Source organism: Rhinatrema bivittatum, chromosome 12, assembly GCF_901001135.1.
Source record: "Rhinatrema bivittatum chromosome 12, aRhiBiv1.1, whole genome shotgun sequence".
NCBI lineage: Eukaryota > Metazoa > Chordata > Amphibia > Gymnophiona > Rhinatrematidae > Rhinatrema > Rhinatrema bivittatum.
The window spans coordinates 26081112-26100581 of NC_042626.1; positions in this window are offsets into that span (position 1 = coordinate 26081112).

Here is a 19470-nt window from a genome sequence, read left to right on the forward strand (position 1 = left end):
CAGAGCTGTGGTAGTTGCCACGTTTCTTGCAGACTACAGCTCCTTCCAAACTGATGGTGCCTTGGCAATTTCAGTGCATCCCCATGTTTCATTTGTAAAAATAAAGCAAACTTAAAGCTGCTAGTGAACAGATACCATGTTGTATTGCCCAGCAAACAGCACAGAACATGAAATTAACAGAGGTAGGAAGGAGAAAACAGTGAAATTTATTAACAATCAGCCCCAGGTGGCATCAATCTGTGTTAACATCTATAACAGACAAGGCATTTGCCCAATGCATGGCAGTGCGTAGGCACTCACACACACCTGAACCAACCGTGGCACCAGCGCAGGATGCTGGAGAGAGGAGAGCGCAGCACATCTGCATCCTATAGGCTCAGCCTGCCTGCATTACCAGCACCTGGAGATTTCAGTGCTCGGTCTGGAGACCCAGCAATTCTTTAAAAAAACTGGAGTCTCAGGGTCAAAACTGGAGAGTACTCCAGTGGCAAAAGAATGGCAATGATGACATAAGCGAGGGTTGTAGCCCAGATGTGGCAGCATTATGCTTCCCAGATGGCATGGGGTAACCTGCACAGAGCAGCAGTTGCAACCCTAAAGGGCACACAGTGAGATTTGGGGTTGTGTTCCATTTGGGGAATTTCATCTATAAATTCGCTGCTGCACAGACTGGATAGGCCTTTTTGGTGTTTTTTCTGCTGTGATTTACTATGTTCCTATATATGCAGATCAGCTATTTGAACTGTGTGGTGCACCACAGATTTCTGCAATGTATCGTGTGGTTTAAATAACTGAACCGGACAGAAAAGACAGGTAGATGAGTCAACTGCAGGCTGACCCCTTAAATGGGAACTTCCTAACTCCTTTCCCTTAAATTAGCAGGAATAATTAGAAGCGAGGAGACAGAGAGCTCCTACTCCATCAAAATCTAAAATAAATCCATGAGGATAGCAGGTGCTTTGGGTTGATAAACAACCAGGACACACCATGTGAATGTTGGGGGAGCAAAACCCAAACCTTTTTCACTTATTTCTTCACCAAACCTTCCCAGTCAATTCACTCCTTTAGTAAAGGGGAACCAGAGGTCCTTTACATGAATCTCTTGCAACACCGGTTTAGGCTAACCAATACCCTGTGCACCTCCCTCCTCTCTCTCATCCCCACCACCCTCTGTCCCACTTTCACCTCTCTCTCAGACTCCTTCGCCTTCCCGACAGCTTTCCTGTCTCTTCTTAATACAAACTTGGAATTTAAAGCTGGCATAGACCGTGATACAATTATAAATGGAAAAATGGGAAAGCAAAACGGAATGCAGTGATTGGATCCACTCAGCAACAGCATCATCCGTATTTCATGTCCTTCCATCCAAAGAGCTCAGATCGTGTTATAGCAAGGCATAGGAATTACTTCAGTTCTGGATGTAGTTTCATGGCATAAATTAATCAGTTTTTGATGCAATTACTGGTTACACATATTTAACAGTTGAGCGAGCATGAGGCGGGCTTTTCAGACTTGGCCAAATTATTTAAACCTTGAACATCTCAGAAAGTCACAATGCTAACACAAACTGAGAGACTATGAAATTTAAATATGTGCGGGTTTGTATTCCTAGAAGTTCCATGCATTAGGGACTGCTTTGTTGGGCTCATGTATCTAACCTGTATTTTTTCCTATTCTTTAAAGATTTTTTTAAAATAAAACCTAGAGTTTCACATCACTGTCATTTTGTAAGTGCAATAGCATGCGCCATGTGTTACTCTGCATCAAAAGAGTTTGATGCATTCCTCAAGTACCAAAGGCCTGGGGCATGCTTTGAAATCCTGTGGAGTGCAATTTGCTTTCATAAGCTAAATCTGGGGCTTGTGGGCATGAGCCAAAACCCAGGTCATGAGCTCATGACCTCGTGTATGTTATTGTGAAACATCATCTCACCACCTCAACAAAGAAAAGGTTATTAGAAAGAGATAATATCAGAATAATTCTCAGCTTTTTTCAGTCAAGATAATTGGTTGGACGGCAGTGGCTTAAGGTATCCTAGAAAGGATCTGACTAACTGACAGAGGTATCTGCTTCCTCTTTAAAAATATTTTCTCAGAAAAAAAAGAGTAAGTAAAAGCATTTTAGATCCACAGCACTGACCTCTCCTCTCCTCCCTAATCTGGATAATTATCTCCCCCTTAAATCCCCTTCCTCTTTGACATCTTTGCCACTGCCTTTGAGTTTATTTATTTATTTAAAACTTTTTTATACTGACATTCATTTTCATATCACATCGGTTTACAATTAACAGGGTAAAATAAAACAAGATTTAGAAGGGGAACCAGGCCAGAATTCAAAAGAGGATTCAACCAGATCAAAGTCACAAGCAGGCAAATAATGCACTTGGATCAGAATCTCAGCTAGGTCTCAGTGGCATTCCTGTCAGCTCTAACTGGTGGTTGAATATGAACTGCTATCCTCTCTCATCTAAGCTAAACATATTAGCTTATGTTGCACTTTTACTGTGATTCTAGTCTCATTTTCGCTAGTTTTGATGGACGACACCTTTGTTTAGCCTACTTTCTGGCATTCAGCTCTCTCCCTGTTTATGGACCGCAATGACCAGTGCTGCTGATCTGGTTCTGTAATCCTTCTACCCCTAGGGGCCAATTTAAAGGTCTGAAAGGTTATAGCCTGCTTGGCTGAGATCCTTTCTCAGAAATCCCCCATGCCAAGGCAAAGTGGAAAATTGGCCAACCATGTTGCAGCTGTTAATCAAATTGCTGCTCAGACTGTCCATCTGGCTTTAACAGTGATTTTCCTGATTGCCTTACAGTAGGCTCCCTGGTCTTCATAAGTACTTTACAGGAACAGTGAGGTCAGCAGACAGTCAGCCTGGGGTAACACTGTCAGCTCCAGTGGGTTATTTTTGAAAACATCGTACTTCAGAACTTGCTTCCTCAGCTTCTTTTTCCTTGTCAGACAGCTTTCCTTGAGAACATATATCCAAAAAATCCAATCAACTGACAATTCAGGAACAATCAGTTTGGGATGTTGTAGAAAGTGTCAGTGTTGCGTAGGAGGTGGACCCTTGGGCTGAGGTGGGGTTGACGCTACCCGTAGGGGAGGCCTTAAGGGCCCCCACCATCGGTAGGCGGAGCTGGCTGACGGAGGCCGACTGGAGCTTCGCCAATACCAGCCCTCGTTCCCTGCAGGTTGAGCCCTTGGGTGCCCGGGCCAGCTGAAGTTAGGTGGGCCTCCGTCCGATGTCTTCTGGTAGATGAGGAGGAGGTCAGCCAGGGGCCAGCAACCGTAGTGGTGGAGAGCCCATACTTGATGAGGCGGTGTCCTAGAGACCCGGGCATCAACAGGAATGAAAGTCAGACAGTGGGCGCCTGGGTAAAAGCAGGCTGAAGCCTGAATGGCCAAGTCCAAAGTGGAGACTGCAGAGGGGTCGTAGAACAGGCTGAAGTCAGTCAGGCGGCAAACAAGAAGTAATGGCAAGGCTAAGGCCAGATCCGGGAGATAATCAGTAGCGTGGTCAGGCAAGGCAAATGTCAGGTCCAGGAGATGATCAGTAGCGTGGTCGGACAAAGCAGAGGTCAGGTCCAGGAGATGATCGATAGCGTGGTTGGGTTAAGCAGAGGTCAGGTCCAGGAGATGATCGGTAGCTTGATCAGGGAAAGCAGAGGTCAGGTCCAGGAGATGATTGGTACTTGGTCAGGCAAAGCAGAGGTCAGGTCCAAGAAACGATCAATGACATGGTCAGGCAAAGCAGAGGTCGGGTCCAGGAGAGGTACTTTTGGCAGTGGCGCAAACTCCCTTTCACCCCTCACCACCCACAAGCATACAAACATGAATTTTTCCTAGTCCTCTCCCTCCATCTCTGCCTTGATCACGGATGCCCAGTACACTCCCTCCCTTTTCCCTGCTTGATTCCCAGTTCGACACTCCCTTCCTCTACTCTCCTTGCTTGATTCCCCAGTTTTCTGCCTCTCTCCTCCCAGACCCCTCACCCACTGGTGTTTCAACAAGGGCTTTGATCCAGCTCACCTTTCTCCATAGCCATCATATGCTGCTGCTCCCATGGGTCCCATTCTCTACCAGAAAAAACCTTGATGTAGCACCTTCTCCATCATCATCGGTGAGTGCCAGTCAGGCTCCTGCCATCTCTTCTTCCTCACTGACTCTTCCTTGTTCTGCTGCTTCTGCACTCGTGGCAGAGCTGTGGTAGCTGTGATGATCCCAAGTTCTCTCCCCCTGTTGATTGTAACTTTGACTTATTCCTACCTATTATTATCTTTCGTTTACTTGAATTGTTACTCTAGTTTCCCCTTTGTTAAACTGTAAACCGATCCGATATGGTTATTTACTATGAAGGTCGGTATAAAAAACTGTTAAATAAATAAATAAATGTTTCTTGCAGACTGCAGCTCCTTCCAAACTGATGGTGCCTTGGCAATTTCAGTGCATCCCCATGCCAAAGCAGACTCCACTGTCCTGCTGTCAGCTGGCAATCGGGCCTCTTAGTGTGAGGAGGTAACCGGGGAGGTGGGGAGAGAGGCGGCCGGCAGAGGTGTTGCTAGTAGGTGCTTTAAAACAAAATCGGTGCTCAGGTCCATAAAGCCCCTACCCTGGATTTTGATAACTAAAACACTGACCACAACCCCCTCTCCCAAGAATGATAAAGACACATAATGGAACATCATTTTTATGTGCTAATGTTCTTTAGGGTCCCCTTACATTCTATTCGATTTGTTCTTATGTTTTCATATTTATATTCTATTAGACGCTATGTTTTAAGGTAACGCCTTAGCCTGATTGTTCTGTTGTATTGTTGTATTGTAAACCGATATGATAAGAATTCAAAATAAATAAATCATGAGAGTAATTTTTCGAGCCATTTCCATGGATAAATCAGTGCTTTGGTCACAGATGTGATCTTTTACACAATTATCGGATGAGCATACCTGGGAACTTTTGATTTCCAGTCACCCTGGGATTGTATTGAATTAGTGGGGAGAGGCTGGAGAGGAGGAGGGCCATATGTGCACAAACTTTCTCCTCTCTCATACACAGACATGTTCGCTCTCACACTCTTTCTCACTGGCACACATACATTCTCACACACATGCTCCCTCGCACTCACTCTCGCACGCATGATATTCACTCTCTCTCCCTGCCCTGAACCTAACAGCGGCAGCAGCCTCCTGCTTCAGGCCTGTGCCGGCGACAGGGCTGCTCCTTTTTCTTGGGGCTGCATGGTCGACAAGCCACCGGCTGCTCCTTGCTGCTGAAGCAGCTCCTTCTTCCTACCCATGCAGGCCCAGGTGACTTCATCTGCCGGACCTGTGTGGGCTGGCACTGCCTCTGCTCCTCCTTCAGGCTGCACGGCCGAGGCCCCTGCTTCCTGTCACTGCACCCACAGTTGTACCCTCTTCTGGGTACAACTGTGGGTGACTTTTCCAGTGTTTTCCTGTAGACCTGGCAATTCCTTTGGAATCTCTGAGTCAAATTCTGAGATTTCCCAGGTATCTAAATAGGGTTACGTTTATGCACGTAGGGCTTGTGTGTGCGTAAGATTATCCACAGTAAGCAATAGCATTCCAGGAGGCGAGATTGGTGTGGTTTGTACTTACATCCATACTTTTGAATTTTCTGATGTAAATGTGTGCATGTATTTTTTTTTTTTTTTTGCTTTTCAAAGGGAAAGTAGATGCAGGAGGTTAAAATATTAACCTCATACTCTTAAATATTAATCTTTTAATTCTGGTGTTACATAACTTTCCACAAGGAATTGGCTGTGAAGGGTGAGGATGACAGAAGATCAAGTGAGGGTTGCAGGTGAGGAGTGAGGCCAGAGAGGTGCGAGAGGAGACCCAGCATAAAAACTATGAGGGGATGGGAGAAAGGAAGACAGAGGATCAGTTGGGATTTCAAAGAAGGGCATGGGGTCGAGAGAGGGTCAGCTGAGAGGGATGCGAAAAGGCAGGAGGGAGTGAGAGAGAAGGGTAGGCGCTAATTTCTTAAATTGGCTTGGCTGCACATTTTACTTTCTGTATCGCGCGGACATACCTAATAGTGCCCTCAACATGCATTTGCATGTTGAGGGCACTATTAGGTGCCGCGGGCTGGACGCACGTTTTCCTCCCCTTACTGAATAAGGGGTAAGGGAAAACGCGCGTCCAAGGGCAGGTTAACAGTGCGCTCCGTCGGAGTGTACTGTACTGTATTGGCCTGCTTGTCTGTCTGTGCCTCAAAAACCCTGTGTAGAGCCTGATTGTAATATGATGTGAGTATAAGATGTGTGCTGAACTTCAGCTCACATGCTCTTTACTCACATGCTAAAAGAAGAGTTAACCCCTACTGCAGTAAACTAATAGATTGGGAGTTTAAAAAAAATGTATGCTAACCCAATCATGTGTGCACAAAAACATATTCAACCCGCCTAAATCATGTTTCATAAATTACATTTGATGTTTCTGCTGTTTTGAAATATTTTACTGGTGTTTGGAATATGATTAAACATTTTTATATGAGTTTTTAATTACTTACTTAGAAACAGAAATGACGGCAGAAAAGGACCAAACGGTCCATCCAGTCTGCCCAGGAAGCTTATGGTAGTATCTACCGCACTGTACAGGTCACCCCCTGGATGTTATTCTATTTGTCAGCTCTTCTGAAATATTTATTCTTTTTGTTAGTATGGTTTTGCTATTGTTGAAGTTTTATATTTGATGTTATTGTTTGTTTTATGAGGAATGGTGATGGATCCCTCGCTCCTGGCTCACATCAAAAAGCTGTCATTAGTTATCTAGTTAAGTAGCATATTATGTGGCCACACAAGGATAAGTAAAAACCTACTCAGTTATATTGAAATATAGCCGGTTAGGTTTTTAGTAATCTAACTATATGCAGCCGGATAACACTAGGTTGGTATACTTAGTGAGATGTTTCTCTCACTGAATGCATGGAACAAGTTATCTGGCTAACTTTTTTTTCCTTCCATATCTTTATTAAATTTTTGTTGAACCAATTATCCAAGAAAACTTGGTTACAGAAAAATAGTGCTTTAGTCACAGCATAAATGAATTTAACAGAAAAAAATGTACCAAATATAAAATTGGACTAAAGGAACTAAATCAGACCACAACAGGGAGAGTAAGAAAATACTAGAAATATTGAGAAAGAAAATAGGATAATAATAATGATCCAGCTTTCTTTAGCCGGATAACTTGTCCACTAACTGAATATGGACCTCATTTTGTTTTGTTTTGTTTTTTTCTTGTTTTTGGTAATTTTGTTTTGTTTTTCATTTAAAAAGTTTTGACATGTAAAGTAGCGAAAGGAAACTAATCAAATGCACATCCCTAGGTCAAGCAGAGAAGTACATGCAGGCAGACAGGTGCCTTTATTATGCATGAGAGTAAGGCGCCCTCTAGTGACCATATGGAAGCAGTTCAGGGAGAATGACTATTCTCGGTCTGACCTTTACCTTTTCTTTTAAAAGAATGTTGGGCCTGATTTACTAAGCAATTTTTCCCAGTAGACATTGCCTTTTGGCATTGATTATTGTATGCTGTTTCTAATTTAACTTTTATAATTATTCTCTTATGTTTCCTTCATTGTTTTGGGTTGGGTTTTTGTTTTTGTTTTGGTTTTTTTTTGCTATTGATCATTGTATGCTCTCTGCTTAGAACAATTAGTTTGATATAAGCGGACTACAAGGATTTTAATAAATAAATAAGTATATTGTTTCAATTTTTTTATATTTACTTTTCTGCTTAATTTTTTATAAGTAGTTTCTTTAAGTAGATTTTATTGTCTTTCTGTTTCTTACCTTGTACTAATTTTTTTCAGACAAGGCATTTTATAAATGATTAAATGAAATTTAAGTAGGCACAGAATAGGGAAAAGGCCTTAGAGGTCCATATTCCTTGGTGCCAGGGAATGAGAAAGTTACCTGGGTCACTTTACTCAGATACTCAGTGGAACATATTCAGATAAGTATTGCCCTGACTCAGGTAAATTTATCTGGGTAACTTTAGGGGGGCAAATTTTTTCAATCAGTTTTACTTTGCTTTCTTTAGCCAGGTAAAGCCAAATATCAGTGTTTACTGGCATAGGGAATGCACTCACTGCACCATCTCTTCTTACCAGCTTCCGTTTTTGGGCAGGGTAATGAGTTCCCCGTACAAAATCTAGCCAGGGAGCAGGGAGAAATTTTGTATTCTCAGTTTTGGTTTGGGTTACCCCAAACGTTGACCAGACAAAGCCTTTGAAGGTCGACCTCTTAGTGAACAAGGCCCTTTCTGTGTGTTTAAGATTTCTCTAGGAACATTCATTGTTTACAAAGTAGTTCATTAAGGGTGCAGGTTTTAAAACAAGCATACCCATGCCGCACCAATGTTATAAAATTTGGTTCCTGTGCGCATATGCGTGCTGGATTTTCATATCTGCACATGCATGTTGAGGGCGGGTCGCCACTCGTGCTTATGGGGGGGGGGGGGTGGATTTTAAAAACCAACGCATAGCGATGCGAATAAGCCTACCCCAGAACCTTCGCTCTGATTAAGGAGTGGCCTGGGAAGGAACATTCCTATCCCCCTACCTACCTTTCCTCCCTTTTCTCCCTCTCCTCCCTGACCCCCTAAACTAACCCTATCTAACCTACAATTTGTTTTAAACACTGACCAAAGTAAGACAAACCTGTGGAATTGAAGCCACTACTATGTAACTTGAAAGAACTCACTTTTTATGGAGCCACTGAAGAAATAAATAGTAGAGGTCTGTTTTTAAACATGTGCAATGTGAGTGCTAACAATAAAGGAAATCTCCTCTACCAGAAGCAACTCAGTTATGCATTGTGTGTATATTATCCTTCAACCAGAGGTATTCATATCTGAATGCTTAAATCAATGCTGCTCTGCTTAACACAGCATGAAACCACCGAGCTCAGTGATAGGGCTTGAACAGCACCTTGCAGACGGAAAAAAAATTTCACGCTAAGTATCCTTCACCCAAAACTTGCCTTCCTCCCTGCCGACTGGTACTGCGGGAACTGAAAATTAATTGAAGACGTTAAAAAAGTGTTTTTTTAATATGTAAGTAAATATGAAAGAAATGTAAATACATCATTAGAGCTGCAAACAGTCCAAAAAGGGGAGTAAAATGGATACATAAAAGTTACTTAACCTGTTGCAACATTGTATCCATCTTTATCACAGATCCCATCCTTTTTTCCTATCAAGGAAGCCTCACTAGCAAAACAAGGTCCTTGGTGGGATTTTTCAATCCGACCCAGGATGTGCTGGAGTTGCTAATGGGATTGTTCTGTTAGACTTAAGGACAAAAAAAAATTTCTGACCTAACCCAGGATTTGCAGATGTTGCAATATACATCTTTCAGATGGTGACTGTTTTTGTGTGATAGCTGTAACAGATGTGTTTATGTGCACTGTAGTTAGTGAATGATTGAGTACACTGGTATGTATGCGTATTGAGGTTTGTGTACTGTTTGCTAGAACCTCTTAATTGGAGCAGACTGGGAGGGAACTGGAAAAGGTCCTACTCCCGCCGCCGCCGCACGTATTTTTTTAAAATCCCCCCTGATGCGCGCGTGACACGATACCCACCCACACATGCGTGTGCCGATATTAAAATCGGCTGCGCATGTGCACATGGGCATTGTATTTTATAACATGTGCATGGAGATGTGTGCCGGGAACCGCATGCACATGGATGCATGTGCATGTTTTTGAAAATCTACCCCGCTCTTTCTACTCAATAGTTAGAGACACTGCTCACACAAACACAGGGTTTGTATTAGTGACTGGAAATGTATTTGTTTAACTGCAGAGTGTTGTTTATGGTTCTAAAAATTGTTTGTATAAGTTGTGATTAGTATACTTTTGTATTTACACATTTTTTGTGTGTTTTGTGTAATTCAATTGTGCCCTTTATTTAACCAATAATTTATTAATAAAAAATATTTTTTAACAACTTTCATATTCATCAATAGTGCTTTGTTCCCCTAGGTGGGTTTTTTTGGTTGGATTTTTTTTAGCACTTTATATTGTACGAGCATACTGGCCTAGCCTATTTTAAACAAACTTCATAACATCATATGGAAACTCACTGTCCAATCACAGCTCACTCTCAGCATACCATGTTACATCTGATATCTAAAAAGAACGCGCCCCCCCCCCCCCCACACACACACACACTTAATCTCTCTATTTAATCCATGTGGCTACAAGGTATTCCAATAATAAAAATATCTTTGCCCGCCTTGTACAAGCTTACATGAGAAATCACTACCTCTAATATCACTAATCGGACAAATCACAGAGTGATTACATGCCAATCAATAACACACCAAGGGTGCCAAAATTTTATTTGTCCTTATACAATTCAAATGCTCCATCATCCGAACCCTAATTGATCTCTTCAGTTGACCAATATAAATTAATTTACGTAGGCACATGATTCCATAAATTACTTGTGATGAATGCCAAGTAAAATGGTCAGGAAGTATGTAAATGTTAGATAACGTAATATGCTGAAAAATTTGTTTTCACATTACATAGTCAGGAAGAGAACATAAGCCATAAGGAGATTGTCCCTTGCATTTCACTATATTGCCCATTTCTTTAAAAAATGAAGAGGTTCATCTTTCTGACAAACTGAGGCTCCTCTTAGTTGTTATAATGGGAAATTCCCTAAACATTCTCTGATCCCGTGAAATGTGCGAACGCTTCCGAATAATTTCCTTAATACCAGAAGCATACTGTGAATGAGGAATGGCACAGATAAATCTAGAACTGGCGGATTTATCTGACCTTGTAAATAAGTTATCATGATTAGCATACAAAGCTTTTTTATATGCTTTCTTAATACAAGTATCAAAGTAACCCCTTTCTTTGAAGCATGATATCAAAGTGATGGCCTGTTTCATATATTCATGTATTGACGGACAAAGCTGTCTTAATCTCAAAAATTGTCAAACTGGAATATTCTTTTTTAAAGCTCTTGATTGAAAAACCTGAGAAATATTAATGTATTCTTATCAGAGTGTTTTCAAAAAATCAATGTAACAAACAGCCCAGCACTTTTACTTATCATTAAATCCAAACATGCAATCAAATATTGATGATACTGAAAACAGAAATGTAAATTGTTATCTAATGTGTTAATAATCTAGGTCATAAACTCCTGAAGAATAATAAATTGCCCTTTCCAAATAAAGAAAATGTCATTTATTTATTTTATTTAAATTCTTTTAATACACCGATGCTCAAGACCGGGTCTTATCGTACCGGTTTACAATAAACTAGGGGGAACCAGTTAACAGAGAAAGCAAAAGTTACATTATAACAGGGAACGTGGAACTAGGCTGTTAGAGAAAAGATAGGTTAAACAAATTCTAACTGGAGAGAAGGGCAAAAAAGCAGGAGAGGGTGCTTACAGGCAAAACGATTACCGGCATGGTTAAAAGGGGAGGTGAAAGAAGCTATTTTAGCCAAAAGATCATTCAAAAATTGGAAGAAGGATCCAACAGAAGAAAATAGGATAAAGCATAAACATTGGCAAGTTAAATGTAAGACATTGATAAGACAGGCTAAGAGAGAATTTGAAAAGAAGTTGGCTGTAGAGGCAAAAACTCACAGTAAAAACTTTTTGAAATATATCCGAAGCAGAAAGCCTGTGAGGGAGTCAGTTGGACCGTTAGATGATCGAGGGGTTAAAGGGGCACTTAGAGAAGATAAGGCCATCGCGGAAAGATTAAATGATTTCTTTGCTTCGGTGTTTACTGAAGAGGATGTTGGGGAGGTACCCGTAATGGAGAAGGTTTTCATGGGTAATGATTCAGATGGACTGAATCAAATCACGGTGAATCTAGAAGATGTGGTAGGCCTGATTGACAAACTGAAGAGTAGTAAATCACCTGGACCGGATGGTATACACCCCAGAGTTCTGAAGGAACTAAAAAATGAAATTTCAGACCTATTAGTAAAAATTTGTAACTTATCATTAAAATCATCCATTGTACCTGAAGACTGGAGGATAGCAAATGTAACGCCAATATTTAAAAAGGGCTCCAGGGGTGATCCGGGAAACTACAGACCGGTTAGCCTGACTTCAGTGCCAGGAAAAATAGTGGAAAGTGTTCTAAACATCAAAATCACAGAACATATAGAAAGACATGGTTTAATGGAACAAAGTCAGCATGGCTTTACCCAGGGCAAGTCTTGCCTCACAAATCTGCTTCACTTTTTTGAAGGAGTTAATAAACATGTGGATAAAGGTGAACCAGTAGATATAGTATACTTGGATTTTCAGAAGGCGTTTGACAAAGTTCCTCATGAGAGGCTTCTAGGAAAAGTAAAAAGTCATGGGATAGGTGGCGATGTCCTTTCGTGGATTGCAAACTGGCTAAAAGACAGGAAACAGAGAGTAGGATTGAATGGGCAATTTTCTCAGTGGAAGGGAGTGGACAGTGGAGTACCTCAGGGATCTGTATTGGGACCCTTACTGTTCAATATATTTATAAATGATCTGGAAAGAAATACGACGAGTGAGATAATCAAATTTGCAGATGACACAAAATTGTTCAGAGTAGTTAAATCACAAGCAGATTGTGATAAATTGCAGGAAGACCTTGTGAAACTGGAAAATTGGGCATCCAAATGGCAGATGAAATTTAATGTGGATAAGTGCAAGGTGATGCATATAGGGAAAAATAACCCATGCTATAATTACACAATGTTGGGTTCCATATTAGGTGCTACAACCCAAGAAAGAGATCTAGGTGTCATAGTGGATAACACATTGAAATCGTCGGTGCAGTGTGCTGCGGCAGTCAAAAAAGCAAACAGAATGTTGGGAATTATTAGGAAAGGAATGATGAATAAAACGGAAAATGTCATAATGCCTCTGTATCGCTCCATGGTGAGACCGCACCTTGAATACTGTGTACAATTCTGGTCGCCGCATCTCAAAAAAGATATAATTGCGATGGAGAAGGTACAGAGAAGGGCTACCAAAATGATAAAGGGAATGGAACAACTCCCCTATGAGGAAAGACTAAAGAGGTTAGGACTTTTTAGCTTGGAGAAGAGACGACTGAGGGGGATATGTGTTGCGATTCCGGGCCGCCCCCGGAATCGTCACTCACCGGCTCGCGGGCTGGCGCGGTCTCCGCGCTCCCCAGGGCTCCGGGGACACCGGAGACTGCAGGCCCGGCGTTTCTCCAGCTCGCCCGGGCCTGCAACTGCTTCTACTGCCGCTTCCCTGCCTCGTCGGTGCAGCCGGCGCCTCGCGGCGCTAAGCCCCGCCCCCTAGACGCGCGCGCGCGTCTTTCTCTGTTTTTTAAAGAGGCCAGCGCGGGAAACCTTGGGGACGCCCCTGGATGACGTCAGACGCCCCCAGGGTATTTAGCCCTGCAGCCAGATCCCAAACGTCGCCTTGCAACGAGGTTCCCAGGGTTGTTCCTGTCTTCAGTTGCTGCGTTCTGCTTGGTGTTCTTCCTTGGCTCCTGACTCGGATCGGCTGACGTCTCTCCTTGGTTTCGGACCCCGGACTGGCATTGGTATCTTCTGGCTTCTGACCTCGGACCGGCTTACGTTGACCCTCTGGCTTCTGACCTCGGACCGGCTTACGTTGACCCTCTGGCTTCTGACCTCGGACTGGCTGACGGCGATCCATTGGTTCCTGACTCTGGTTCGGCGAGCAACGACCCTTCGGCTCTCGACCTTGGATTACAGCTGACCAGGCCCCTGCGGGCCCTCCTAAGTCCCAGCGGCCGGGTTCCTACGGGCTCCTCCTGGGGGGACTCCGGCTTCCAGGGTGAATCTCCTAAGTCCCAGCGGCTGAACTCCTACGAGCTCCTCTCGGGGGAGGATCGGCTTCCAGGGCGAAGGTTTCCTCCTCACCGAGCCAGCGCCACCATCACCTCCATCCTCGCCGGAGCCCTTGGTCGCATAGGGCCTCCAGAGCCCCGTCTACGACCGGCCATCAGTCTGTCCCTGCCGCCTCCCGGTCGGGGTCGCTGCTTCTACCACCTACAGCAGCTCTTCCTAAGGCTCCGATTGGCCCAAGGGTCCACGAATCCAACAGATTGCAAGGCCATGGACCCGGCGGATCTTGCCGGTCTAAAGGCCATTCCCGGCATTGCCCAGAAGCTGCAGCAACAGCAGTCCTGCCTGGATACGCTGATGTCGGCCGTCCAACGCCTAGCGGATCGCGTAGATGGGGCCTCCGCAGCCCACTCCGCAGCATCCACATCTATGGTCAACCCGACTTCTTCTGTCCCGGTGCAGATGCCAGCGCCCCCGAGGTACTCGGGGAATCCGAAGACATGTCGAGGGTTCCTCAACCATTGTTACATCCGGTTCGACCTCCTGCCTGCGCAATTCACCTCAGACCGGGCAAAAACGACTTACATTATTTCGCTTCTGGACGGGAAACCGTTGACTTGGGCTTCCTCCCTGTGGGAGCGCCAAGATTCCCGCTTAAATAACTTAGTTCAATTTGTCCAAGCATTCCGGAGGATCTTTGACGAACCGTCCCGGGCCTCCACAGCTGCCTCAGAGCTCCTCCAGCTGAAGCAGGGTAACCGTCCCCTTGAGGAATTTGCGATGGAATTCCAGACCCTGGCTACAGAGCTGGCCTGGGGCGAGGACAGTTTGCATGGGATCTTTCTGGAGGGTTTGTCCTCTCGGCTCCAGGATGAGCTTGCGGCACGAGATCTCCCAGACGACTTGCAGGAACTCATCGAACTCGCTGGACGTGTGGACCGGCGTATCCAGCGCCGCTTCCGAGAGCGAAGGCCCGCTCAGGGATCCTCCGGCCGGCGATCCACTCCGCCGCAAGCCCGGTTCTCTCCTCCTGCAGCCACAGCTCCAGCTACAGACGAACCCATGCAGTTGGGCCGTGGTCCCCTTTCCTCCGAGGAACGTCAACGCCGACGTGCCCAGGGACTGTGTCTATACTGTGGGGGTCAGGGGCACTTTTTGGCCCGCTGTACCGAGCGTCCGGGAAACGCCCGAACCTAGAGCTCAGCGGGGAGTTGACTCTAGGCAACATTTCACCTAGCTCCCCATGTACCGTTCCGGTACGACTCTGCCTTCCGGAGGGAGGCTTTGATACCCTTGCCTTAATCGACTCTGGGTCCGGGGGGAACTTCGTCCTCCGGGAGCTAGTTGAACAGCTACAGCTCGAGGTCTGCTCGCAAGACCCGCCTGTGCGGGTTTCCTCCATTCAAGGGAGCCCACTTCCTGGTTTAATATCCACTCGCACCAGTTCTCTGAAGCTCCAGGTTGGAGCCCTCCACCAGGAGGAAATCTCGTTTCTTATTTTAGAAAAATCCATCCACCCGGTCATCCTGGGTCTACCCTGGCTTCGGCAACACTCTCCGGTAATTGATTGGGGTACCCTCCAGATTACCTCCTGGAGTCCTGCGTGCCGTCGGCATTGCCTTCCTGCACGTCCACTGCGACCTATCGCACTCTGCACAGCTCCGTTAAAGGTACCTCCACAATACCATGCCTTTCAGGATGTCTTCTCGAAAGAAAAAGCAGAGCTTCTCCCGGAGCACCGACCCTTTGACTGCGCAATCAACTTGCTACCAGGAACCACTCCGCCCCGTGGGAGAGTCTACCCTCTGTCTCTGCCTGAGACCCAAGCTATGTCAGCCTATATTAAGGAAAACCTGGACCGGGGTTTCATCAGACCGTCCAAATCCCCGGCCGGGGCCGGGTTCTTCTTTGTAGGAAAGAAAGACGGGTCTCTCCGCCCCTGTATTGATTATCGGGGCTTGAATCAAATTACTCGCCGAGACCGTTACCCGTTGCCTCTGATTCCAGAGCTCCTGGATCGCCTCCAAGGGGCCCGTGTCTTCACCAAATTGGACCTCCGAGGTGCTTACAATCTCGTTCGTATACGCCCTGGGGATGAGTGGAAGACCGCTTTTAACACCAGAGACGGCCATTACGAGTACCTTGTTATGCCATTTGGGCTTTGTAACGCCCCAGCGGTGTTCCAAAACCTTATGAACGAGGTCCTCCGTGACTTCTTATACACTTCAGTGATCGTATATCTGGACGACGTATTAATATATTCCCAGGATCTCGAGACACATCAACAACACGTGCGGCAAGTCCTGCTGAAGCTAAGGGAGAACCACTTGTACGCTAAACTGGAGAAATGCCAGTTCGAACAGGAGTCCTTACCCTTCCTGGGATATATTGTCTCCTCGACGGGCTTCCGAATGGATCCGGACAAGGTGAGCGCCATCAAGGGGTGGCCACAACCATCAGGAATAAAAGCGCTTCAGCGGTTCTTAGGATTCGCCAATTTTTACCGCCACTTCATCCCGCATTACTCCAGCCTGGTAGCTCCCCTGACGGCCCTCACGCGGAAGGGTGCGGATGCACGAATCTGGTCCCCTGCTGCGACGCAGGCTTTCCAGGATCTCAAGGAGGCGTTTCTTCAAGACACTTGTCTTCGGCACCCTAACCCTCAACGCCAGTTTATAGTAGAGGTAGATGCTTCTGCTATCGCGGTAGGGGCAGTGCTACTCCAAACCTCTCCCACTGGCAAAACCTGGCCGTGCTCATACTTCTCCCGCAAGTTTTCACCGGCCGAAAGGAATTACGGGATTGGCGACAAGGAGCTGTTGGCCATAAAATTGGCGTTCGAGGAGTGGCGTCAGTGGTTGGAGGGAGCCCAACATCCGATCATAGTATATACCGACCACAAGAACCTGCAGTACTTGTCTCATGCTCAGAGGCTCAATCCCAGACAGGCCCGCTGGTCCCTCTTTTTTAGTCAGTTCGACTTCTCGCTTCGCTACCGACCCGCAGCCAAGAATGTACGGGCAGATGCTCTATCCCGCACCACCGAGGTTGATGATACCACGGAGACCCCTCAGTATATTTTGGACCCAGCCAAAGTCCTACTGGCAGCCACAACTTTAGGGTCCGAAGGTAGGACGGTGGTCCCAGTCCGTTCGCGGAGGAAGGTTCTGGCATGGGCCCACGACTCCCTGACGGCAGGCCATCCTGGGATTTCTCGAACCCTTGAATTGCTCACTGAGTTTTACTGGTGGCCACGTGTGAGGGAGGATGTCCGGCACTATGTTAACTCCTGTCCCACATGCGCTCAGCAAAAAACCCCACCGGGACGTCCGTGGGGCCTACTCCATCCGCTCCCTATTCCCGCAGAACCATGGTCCCACCTCTCCACAGACTTTGTGGTGGACTTGCCTCGCTCTGAGGGGAAAACCGTAATTTGGGTCACTGTCGACCGCTTTTCTAAGATGGCACATTTCATCCCGCTGCCCAAGCTGCCCACGGCTCCTGAGCTGGCTGACCTATTCGTCCAGCATATTTTCCGGTTACATGGACTGCCCTCGCATATCGCGTCGGATCGCGGCCCTCAGTTTACGGCCAAGTACTGGCGGGCATTATGCAAGAAGTTTGGCATACAGTTGGATCTTACCACGGCTTTTCATCCCCAGGGCAACGGCCAAGTGGAGCGGACCAACCGGACACTGAAAACCTTCCTCCGAGCTTTTGTAGATGAGCTCCAAGACAACTGGGTCTCTCTCCTTCCCTGGGCGGAGTTTTCATACAACCGCCACAAGCACTCCGCTACAAGCCAGTCTCCCTTCCGGCTAGTTTATGGGAGGATCCCCAGACCTCCACTGCCGTTACCGGTACAGGTCTCTTCCCCCGCAGCACAACTAACAGCTAACCAGCTCCATCACCTTTGGATTGCCACGCAGGAGAAGCTTCGCAAGACAGCAGCCCGCTTCAAGGCGTATGCGGACCGGTCTCGGCGACCCGCCCCAGTATTCTTACCCGGGACGAGGGTATGGCTAAGCACGAAGCACATTCGATTGCGGACTCCCTCCATGAGGTTAGCACCCCGTTACATTGGACCTTTCCCGGTGGCAGAACGCGTAGGGGCGGTTTCTTACAGATTGCGGCTGCCCTCCTCGCTCAAAATCCATGATGTCTTCCACGTGTCCCTCCTCAAGCCGCTGGTGCTCTCTCATTTTCGGGCAGCTCCGCCTGTGCCCTCCAATGTTTCCTCGGATCCGGACGTCACCTACACGGTTAGGGAGGTCTTGGATGTCCGGTGCCGTCGCCACCGTTGGGAGTACCTACTGTCTTGGGAGGGTTATGGTCCTGAAGAGAACTCGTGGGAGCCCTCCGCCCACATACTCGACAAAGACCTCCTTCATCAGTTTCATTTGGCCCATCCGGATAAACCACGGCCCCCCGGGAGGGGGCGTAGGAGGGGGGGTACTGTTGCGATTCCGGGCCGCCCCCGGAATCGTCACTCACCGGTTCGCGGGCTGGCGCGGTCTCCGCGCTCCCCAGGGCTCCGGGGACACCGGAGACTGCAGGCCCGGCGTTTCTCCAGCTCGCCCGGGCCTGCAACTGCTTCTACTGCCGCTTCCCTGCCTCGTCGGTGCAGCCGGCGCCTCGCGGCGCTAAGCCCCGCCCCCTAGACGCGCGCGCGCGCGTCTTTCTCTGTTTTTTAAAGAGGCCAGCGCGGGAAACCTTGGGGACGCCCCTGGATGACGTCAGACGCCCCCAGGGTATTTAGCCCTGCAGCCAGATCCCAAACGTCGCCTTGCAACGAGGTTCCCAGGGTTGTTCCTGTCTTCAGTTGCTGCGTTCTGCTTGGTGTTCTTCCTTGGCTCCTGACTCGGATCGGCTGACGTCTCTCCTTGGTTTCGGACCCCGGACTGGCATTGGTATCTTCTGGCTTCTGACCTCGGACCGGCTTACGTTGACCCTCTGGCTTCTGACCTCGGACCGGCTTACGTTGACCCTCTGGCTTCTGACCTCGGACTGGCTGACGGCGATCCATTGGTTCCTGACTCTGGTTCGGCGAGCAACGACCCTTCGGCTCTCGACCTTGGATTACAGCTGACCAGGCCCCTGCGGGCCCTCCTAAGTCCCAGCGGCCGGGTTCCTACGGGCTCCTCCTGGGGGGACTCCGGCTTCCAGGGTGAATCTCCTAAGTCCCAGCGGCTGAACTCCTACGAGCTCCTCTCGGGGGAGGATCGGCTTCCAGGGCGAAGGTTTCCTCCTCACCGAGCCAGCGCCACCATCACCTCCATCCTCGCCGGAGCCCTTGGTCGCATAGGGCCTCCAGAGCCCCGTCTACGACCGGCCATCAGTCTGTCCCTGCCGCCTCCCGGTCGGGGTCGCTGCTTCTACCACCTACAGCAGCTCTTCCTAAGGCTCCGATCGGCCCAAGGGTCCACGAATCCAACAATATGAAAGAGGTGTTTAAATTCATGAGAGGTCTAGAACGGGTAGATGTGAATCGGTTATTTACTCTTTCGGATAGTAGAAAGACTAGGGGGCACTCCATGAAGTTAGCATGGGGCACATTTAAAACTAATCGGAGAAAGTTCCTTTTTACTCAACACACAATTAAACTCTGGAATTTGTTGCCAGAGAATGTGGTT